Source organism: Macaca thibetana, chromosome 6 (assembly GCF_024542745.1).
Source record: "Macaca thibetana thibetana isolate TM-01 chromosome 6, ASM2454274v1, whole genome shotgun sequence".
Classification (NCBI taxonomy): domain Eukaryota; kingdom Metazoa; phylum Chordata; class Mammalia; order Primates; family Cercopithecidae; genus Macaca; species Macaca thibetana.
In genome coordinates this window covers 226,095-235,562 of record NC_065583.1, presented here as the reverse complement: position 1 = coordinate 235,562, position 9,468 = coordinate 226,095, and the positions used below count along the sequence as shown (strand labels likewise).

At 39.0% G+C, this 9,468-nt stretch overlaps 1 long non-coding RNA gene across 1 annotated transcript; it reads right to left on the bottom strand.

Moving 5' to 3' along the window:
• Positions 1-845: 845 nt before the first annotated feature.
• On the bottom strand, positions 846-8,928 carry LOC126956077 (uncharacterized). The gene is made up of 3 exons (XR_007726239.1): positions 8,846-8,928; positions 3,589-6,989; positions 846-1,882 (listed from the first exon to the last, which is right to left on the bottom strand). It is a non-coding gene; the product is annotated as an uncharacterized LOC126956077 (long non-coding RNA).
• Positions 8,929-9,468: the final 540 nt, after the last annotated feature.

The window sequence follows — 9,468 nt, the reverse complement described above, 5'->3', positions numbered from 1 at the left end:
GAAAGACAACGACAGAAAAATGTTGATTAGAATCAGAAAACCAACTTAAGTGCTCAGTAAATAAATAGAAAAGTATCTGTGTTCAGGGCTTCAAAGACACATTCCATTTTTTAAAAAAAATCTGTGATCAAAACATGAATGCTCATTTTACTTGTAAGTTATACATATATTTATATATATATATATATATTTGTGTAAAACAAGTTTAATAACATGTATACTTCATGTATACAACAGAGAGACCCATGTAAAATGAGTAAATTTCCATGATATGTTTTATATCTGAAAGAGAAAGAAGCAGAAACAAAATACAAGCTACCTATCAAGATAAATTTCGATGTTAAAGAATGACACGAATAGGTCTTCTTTAAAGAATCTGAATGCAGCAGAGAAGGATACTGCAAAAGGAAGATGACCAAAGACAGCAAAAATATCTTCAGAAATGAAAATTCAAACTAGATAATGCAGAGTGCATTTTTGACATTATATGTCCAAGGCTTTGTCATTATTGTTTTCAAAATCATTAAAGAATAAGTGGCCGGGTGCGGTGGCTCATGCCAACTTTGCGAGGCCAAGATGGGTGGCTCACAAGGTCAGGAGTTCGAGACCAGCCTGAACAACATGGTGAAACTCCATCTCTATTAAAAATACAAAAATTAGCCAGGTGTGGTGGTGCATACCTGTAATCCCAGCTACGCAGGAGGCTGAGGTCAGAGAATCGCTTGAACCCAGGAGATGGAGGTTGCAGTGAGCAGAGAATGCACTATTTGCACTCCAGCCTGGATGACAGAGTCAGACTCTGTCTCAAAAAAAAAAAAAAAAAAAAAAAAAGGCCGGGCGCGGTGGCTCAAGCTTGTAATCCCAGCACTTTGGGAGGCCAAGACGGGCGGATCACAGGGTCAGGAGATCGAGACCATCCTGGCTAACCTGGTGAAACCCCGTCTCTACTAAAAAATACAAAAAACTAGCCGGGCGAGGTGGCGGGCGCCTGTAGTCCCAGCTACTCGGGAGGCTGAGGCAGGAGAATGGCGGGAACCCGGGAGGTGGAGCTTGCAGTGAGCCGGGATCCGGCCACTGCACTCCAGCCTGGGCGACAGAGCGAGACTCCGTCTCAAAAAAAAAAAAAAAAAAAAAAAAAAAAAAAAAAAGTAAGTGTAGTATTTTCGCATTCAAAAAAATTTCAGATTGTGTTCTTTTTTTCATATATTTTTAATACAAATTTTTTCATCCCAACCTTGCCCCAGCAGCTCAGCTGACTCCTGCCCCTATGACTCACATGCCTATAATGTTGTGTTGTGAGTTTCTGAAATACATTTTAAAATAGATTTCGTTTAATTATGAAAATGCAGACATAGGCCGGGCGCGGTGGCTCAAGCCTGTAATCTCAGCACTTTGGGAGGCCGACACGGGCAGATCACAAGGTCAGGAGATCAAGACCATCCTGGCTAACCCGGTGAAACCCCGTCTCTACTAAAAAATACAAAAAACTAGCCGGGCGAGGTGGCGGGCACCTGTAGTCCCAGCTACTGGGGAGGCTAAGGCAGGAGAATGGCATAAACCCGGGAGGGGGAGCTTGCAGTGAGCTGAGATCCGGCCACTGCACCCCAGCCTGGGTGACAGAGCCAGACTCCGTCCCAAAAAAAAAAAAAAAAAAAAAAAAAAAGAAAATGCAGACATAAAATGAATTTGTATCTAGGTTTTAGTCAAGTAAAATTAGAGTTAAATCAATTAATAAATGATTAAAATGTTCTATAATATGAAAACCATACCCAGTTGCCTCTTCTCCTAATTCATGATTTTTCTTCCTTATTTGATCCACATTATACTCCAGTGATGATATTAACTCAAAAAATGTTCTTAATTCTTCATTTTCTTCTTCAGGCTTGAAAAAGAAAGTGTTTAAAATTATTTTTGTAAAATCTAGAGACCCTCTTCTGTCTTAAAAATGTTATTTCTCATAAGTTGATGAGTAATATGTATTTAGGCAGGTGTATAAAGTACATTTTGTAAACCTGATGCCAATAAGGACAGATTTCAAAAATAGCCACTTTTTGTAAAACAGCTAAAAATGATTCATACTTTCATCATCTTTCCTGAAATTTAAACTGCTAAAAATGTTTGTTAAAATGAGGGTGTTTACACATAAGATACTAAGGATTAGTAAAAAACTTAAGGGTAGTTATATTTACATTTGAGTTTTTAAAGATGCTTTAGAAACATTGTCATTAATAGTTTAAGATATTCCAAGTTTTGTTAAATTACATCTTACTAAGATGATTTTTAGAAAACTCTTCTCTAGTTCCCATTATATTTTTTATCCTCGTCTGTCTTCAGGCTGATCTAAATATTCTCATTCTCTGTTAGTATTCACCCACAGGTTTCAGTTTTTCCCTTTCTCTTAATCATTTCTCTTTAAATAAAGTTTTTCTTCTATAATAAAAACATAACTTTTGTCTACTTTTTGTAGATTTTCTATTATCCTGTTTCTTTCCTTCCATTGGACTCTGTGACACATGGTCTCATCCAGAGATCTATTTTTCATCACTGTTTTTTATACCAAAATCTGATTTTTAAATAATTCCAATAAAAAAGTCCAAGGGTCACGAAGGACTTTATCCTGCTTTACTCAGTAGCAACTGCGAGTAGTGACCAAATGATCCCTCTGCTCCTCTGACCCCACTTTATTTCTAAACGCAGCAACCTCTGATGTTCAGTCGTATCCCTTTCTATTCCTGTTTTTTTGTTTTGTTTTTTCGAGACGGAGTCTCGCACTGTCATCCAGACTGGAGTGCAGTGGTGTGATCTCCACTCACTGCAACCTCTGCCTCCGGGGTTCAAGTGATTCTCCTGCCTCAGCCTCCTAAGTAGCTGGGATTACAGGTGCCCGTCACGACACTTGGCTAATTTTTTGTACTTTTAGTAGAGACACGTATCACTATGTTGGCCAGGCTGGTCTTGAACTCCTGACCTCATGATCTGCCCACCTCAGCCTCCCAGAGTGCTACAATTACAGGTGTGAGCAACCACACCCAGCTGCTATTCCTCTTTTAAATTCTCTTAGGACTCCTAGAATCTCAAAATTTTGACCCAGATTCCCTAATCTACATTTCCAGCTCTGAACTGCTTCTTGAGGCCTCTTCTTTCTAGTACACATATTATAGACAACATTCTCAACCACACACTCATACGTTGCTACTTGGTGCAGATTACCTTTGTAGTGAATCATGTCTATTTTATGTTGATTGTTATTGATGTTACTTTGCATATAGAATTATTTTCTAATCTCGAAGGGGGCTTGTCTTGCCCTTAGCATATTGACCAGTATATTTTGTCCTTTTTTTTTTTTTTCTTTTTTTTGAGATGGAGTCACACGCTGTTATCCAGGCTGGAGTGCAGTGGCACCATCTTAGCTTATTGCAACTTCCACCTCCTGGGTTCAAGTAATTCTCCTGCCTCAGCCTCCCAAGTAGCTGGGACTACAGGTGCACACCACCATTCCTGGTTAATTTTTATATTTTTAGTAGAGACAAGGTTTCACCATATTGGCCAGGCTGTTCTTGAACTCCTGACCTCAGGTAATCCACCTACCTTGCCCTCCCAAAGTGCTGGGATTACAGGCGTGAGCCACTGCACCTGGCCCTTTTTTTTCTTTTATAATGAAAACTTTCCCATGAGAATCAGATGATCAATTGTTTGCCTTTGTTTCCTTGTGAAGAATTTCCTTTCCATAGAGATACAGCATGATGAACATCTTGTTCTAAAGTTTCTTCCGGGGGACACTCAGTGATATCATTGGGAAGCTCCAGTCAAGTAGAGGTCTCCCTTCTTCCCAATCGAGATTCTTCATCTCAAAGTGATGCCCACCAAACGTCTTAATCCAGGTAGTCTCTTGCTTAGAAATTAATGAAATAAGAACTTTCTAGAGAAGTTAGAGGCTACTGATTGAGATGGTTTAAAGCTGTCCCTTATTAAATGTTTTACTCCCAAGGCAGACATCAAAATGGCTAATAATTCCATGCCTGATGTCTGACTCACTTCTATGGGAATCTATACAAAACGTTTTATTTATGAGACAGAGTCTCGCCCTGTTACCCAGGCTGGAGTGCAGTGGCTTGACCACTGCTCACTGCAGCCTTGATATCCCGAGCTCAAGCGACTCTCCTACCACAGCTTCCCAATGTAGCTAGGACTATAGGCATGCACCCTCAGATAACTTAATTTTTTTTTTTTGGTAGAAGCAGGGTCTCACTTATATTGTGCTGGCTGGTCTCAAATTCCTGGGCTCAAGCACTGTTCCTGCCTCAGCCTCCCAAAGTGCTAGAATTACTGGCATAAGCCATCTCACCCAACCAGGTGTTTCATGGAATGGTTTGAGAGGCAGTATCTACACAGAAGCCAGTAGGTCTGTGTCTGAATCCCAGCTCTACCAGATACTAGCTGTGTGCCCTTGAGCAAATTAACTTTCTGTGTCTCTGGTTCTTTATGAAGTAGAATAATACCATCTACTTCACTGGGATATTGGGAAGATTAAACCAGGGACTGCACAAGCAGCACTTAGAAAAGTACATGGTGCATAGAGAGCTACAGATAAGATTTGCTTAGAAGCACTTAGAAGAGTACATGGTACATAGTGAGCTACAGATAATATTTGCTACTAGCATGATAATTTTTACTGTTTTTTATATCTTGACAACTGTGTTAGGCAGGTGGCATTCCAATGGAAGTGGTCTATAGCTCACACTACTGAAAATGGCAGCAAATGGAGAGAGGGAGCGTACAATTCGTAGCTTACTTTTCTCTCTGTATGACTCAGTGGGCAACAGTCAGGTATGTACTACAATGTAAACAGCACCTCCTGGATTGAGTAGGTGGTACATAACCGACAAGACCAGCAGAGACAGGCTGAGCCATGGAGCTGAAAACCCTGGACTCTACTGCTAAATCAAGGCTTCTGAATCAATTCCCTCCCAGCAGCTGTTGCTGTGGCACTGCTTTCACGAGCACTCTGCTGAGGGCTCGGATTAAGGGCTGTACTGTCATTCATAAGACAAGCTGCAGCCAGAACTGTTCAGCTGACAAACTGGCAGCCATCCAGAAATACAGTTCTGGCTATATAGTGAAGGAAGGCAAATTTAGATTCTTTTTTCATACTGAGAAAAACATGAGCATTTGATTGAACAGTTCTCCTCTATTAGACTAATTATTTTTAATTTCCTATTTAAGTGCTAAAAATACACTTAGAAGAAAAGATTTACTGTGTCAATGTCTCGAATAAGAAATAATTTGCATAGTATAAAGTATTTTGTTCCATGCTAAAAGCCGCCAAGCTAAAATATTTTTAATTTATACAAGGATAGGTGACATGTATGTCATATATTATTTTCCCTTTAAGCAAACTTATGATGAGACGAAATTATCTTCCATTAAAATTAAAGCCATGTGAAATTAAGGGCTAAGTTGTTCCATAGACTGGGCAACAAGTGCTGAGTCATAAGGTCAGTGAGAGTCGGAACAGTCAGGGAAGGCTTCATGAAGAGAAGATTGCCTGCCAGGTCTGAATGGATAAGGCTAGATGAGCAGGAACTGAGAAGGCAGGAAGGGCAACACGGGTAAAACTGGTGCTGGTGCTGCAATCTGCCCGATTAACTCTGAGGATAAAGTACAATGGCAGGGAGTTAAAAACATATGTCCATATAATAACCTGTAAATGAATGTTCACAGTGGCTGTTTTCATAATAGCCAAAAAGTGGAAACAACCTAAAGGTCCATCGGCTGATGAATGAATGGAAAACTGGTGTAGCCATGAAATAGACTATTATTTGACAATAAGAAGAAATAAACTACTGATATGGGCTACAACATGGATAAAATTCTGAAAACATTATGCTAAGTGAAAGAGCCAGTCAGAAAGGACTTCATATTGTATGACTCTATTTATATAAAATATGCAGACCATGCAAATCTTTGGAGACAAAAGCAGATGGTGGTTGCCTGCAACTGGGGTAGGTGGAGAGACATGGAGAAGGATTGCAATCATGGCTAAGAGATGTGGGGTTGCTTTTCAGAGTGGTGAAAATGTTCTAGCATTGAATGTGGTGATGGTTACACAATGCTGTGAATATACTAACAGACACTGAGTTGTACATTTTAGATGGCTGAACTATCTGACATATGAATTCTCTCTCAGTGAAACTGTTTTTAAAATCCAATGGTAGGATCAAGATAATTTTCTCAACTCTCTTATTTTGGATGTACATACTCTATCAGATCTGAATATTTCTATGCCATTGCAGTATATTTTAAATGAAAGGGAGATGAAGGCAATGCCTAACTTTTCAAGTAGTTTGTAAATTAACCTAAAGCATCTGCATTTCAAAGAACAGTATGATGGCTTTTCTGTACAAGTTAACCTAGAACCTATGAAATGAATAGGATCAGCTTCTGTGTCCATTCAGAAAAGTGAAGAAATAAGAAAACTTTCTGGAACATTCCATTAAACATTCTCCTCTGACTTAATCTGGCTTGCCTCACCAAGGCAATAAGGAAATTATCTAAAAATACTGTTTAACAGGAAAAAAGTCAATTTTCTGTGAGGAATGATGTATAATTCTCAACTTTCCCAAGAGAAAATATTATAAAAGGTATGCAATTATTTTTCAGAATGGCAGAATAAAAGCCAGAGTTTAAGAAATAAGTACGTTATAAAGGTAATAAAATGGTAATAATTAATTATAATGAAAATACAAAATCAATCTGTCCACTGAAATTAGTATCCTAAAAGAGTTTATATTATTCAACCAGCTACAGATTAACTATAGACATGTTAAATTCCATACATACTTGACGTCCTACTTGAAATAATTTCTTCTTTGAAGCCCGTGTCTCATCCAAATTAAGATGACAATGTGATGTATCTTCCAGTGGAGACTCTGACATACGAAATTTTTAAGGTGACTGGCCAGTTGTTCTTGAAGTTGCCTTAGAGTCACCTGATAAAATATTTTTGTTACTAATTTTATAAATTGCCTTATTATTAAATTGTTAATATTTAACTCTAATATGCATACTTTGGAAATTATTACCACACACATAGATTCACTTTCTTTTCCTCATTTGTACACATTCTCCTTCATTACTGAATTCATGGGAACACAGACGTGTTATCTTCCTGCCAAATTGGTATTCTCTTACAAGACAGATTGACTCAGCCTGCTATTCATTCATCTCAGACCAACTCAACCTGAGTTCCTCACACATTCAGTTGCCTGTTCAAATCCTTCCAACAGATTTCTATCTCAGAATAAAAGTAAAATTCCAATGGCCTTCAAGGTCCTAGGTAACATGGCCTCTACTTCCCTCCCTGACCTCAGCTCCTACAACTCTGTCCCGTATTCACTTCATTCCCACTCTACGTGAACTCTGCCACCCCTCATTACTCTGAAAATGGGGATTCAATGTCAAACTCACAAATCACAGACTGCTACAAGTATCTTTGTACTGGACAAAGTTATATCCAAATGATAGTCATTGAGACTTAAAATGTAAATTATGAGCTAATTATTAATAAAAAATATTCAAGGTAAATTATAAATACCTACCAGTGGGAACATTAAATCAAATATTTTTTGCTAAAATTTACATTTATTCCAAATTGTGATTTTATAATAAGTAGATGTCTTTCAAATATTAAGTGGTCAGAAAAATACATAATGTGAGACTGACATATTTTCAGACTTAAGTCACATTAATATGAGTCAAAATAAAGTTATACTAACTAAAATACATAAAAGAGCCACTGAGGCCGGGTGCGGTGGCTCAAGCCTGTAATCCCAGCACTTTGGGAGGCTGAGACGGGGCGGATCACGAGGTCAGGAGATCGAGACCATCCTGGCTAACCCAGTGAAACCCCGTCTCTACTAAAAATACAAAAAATTAGCCGGGCGAGGTGGCGGGCGCCTGTAGTCCCAGCTACTCGGGAGGCTGAGGCAGGAGAATGGCGTGAACCCGGGAGGCGGAGCTTGCAGTGAGCCGAGATCGCGCCACTGCACTCCAGCCTGGGTGACAAAGCGAGACTCCGTCTCAAAAAAAAAAAAAAAGAGCCACTAAAGGAAAAGCACCACAAGACACAGCAACATACTTCAGTTCATCTGGGAAATCTAGAATTAAGTGTCAAAGTGGCTCACTTAATTGAATCTTAATTTCAAAATATTTATTTCAGGTACAAGCATTTCCATTTATCTGCTTCATTGTGGTCTTAAAATGTGGCAACATAAAGACATTAAATTTGTTATTTCAGCAGTATAAGACTACATAGCTTATGAACATTACTCTGTAGCTACTACAATTTCATAGGTGACAATGTCTTTACTCAAAGAAAGCATCTGTCAGCTCTACCTTTTATTTCCTGGAAACAAGGTATGTTTCCAAGCTGATACAGTAAACACATTTTTTTAGTTTTTTATTAAAACAGCTTTGTTAAAATATGATTTCTATACTACATATTTATCTGTTTTAACATACAGTTCAAAGATTTTTAGTAAATTTACTAGTCGTGCAACCATCCCTACAATCCAGCTTTAGAACATTTTCATCACTCCAGGACAATCCCTCATGCCCATCAGCAGTCACGACCCATTTCCAGCCCCAGCCCTACACAAACATTCATCTTCTTTCTGTCCCTATATATGTCTTTTCTGGATGTTTCATGAAACGGAATTATACAGTATGATAAATACACTTTCATCTATTTATTCTTATATTGAATTCGATTCAACATACAGCCACAATGAAATGTTTAAATTTTCTTTCTGGAAGGTTAAAAATATTTATCTTTCTTCATACTTACTTCTCCTCTGCTTCTTCTTTTACATACTGAAAGTTTTTCTTTTATAGAAATATATTCATTCATTAATTTCTTTTTTTTTTTTTTTTTTTTTTTGAGACGGAGTCTCGCTCTGTCGCCCAGGCTGGAGTGCAGTGGCCGGATTTCAGCTCACCGCAAGTTCCGCCTCCCGGGTTCACGCCATTCTCCTGCCTCAGCCTCCCGAGTAGGTGGGGCTACAGGCGCCCACCACCACGCCCGGCTAAGTTTTTGTATTTTTAGTAGAGACGGGGTTTCACCGTGTTAGCCAGGATGGTCTCGATCTCCTGACCTCGTGATCCGCCCGTCTCGGCCTCCCAAAGTGCTGGGATTACAGGCTTGAGCCACCGCGCCCGGCCTCATTCATTAATTTCTTATTTTTCTCTTCTAGAAGATCTTTCTTTCCACTCTCAAGACAGCCTCCTTGGATATTAATTACTATCTCTTTATCATTGCCTTCCTTATGAGCACCCTCTAGTTGTCGTTTAAGCAAGAGAGTTTCACATTCTAGTTGACACAGTCTCTCCTCCACACAGTTGTGCTTTCCGGTGGATTGACTCGTTTAGCTTCCTCATTTGGATGCACCTGCTCCATTTCCTTTATTCGAT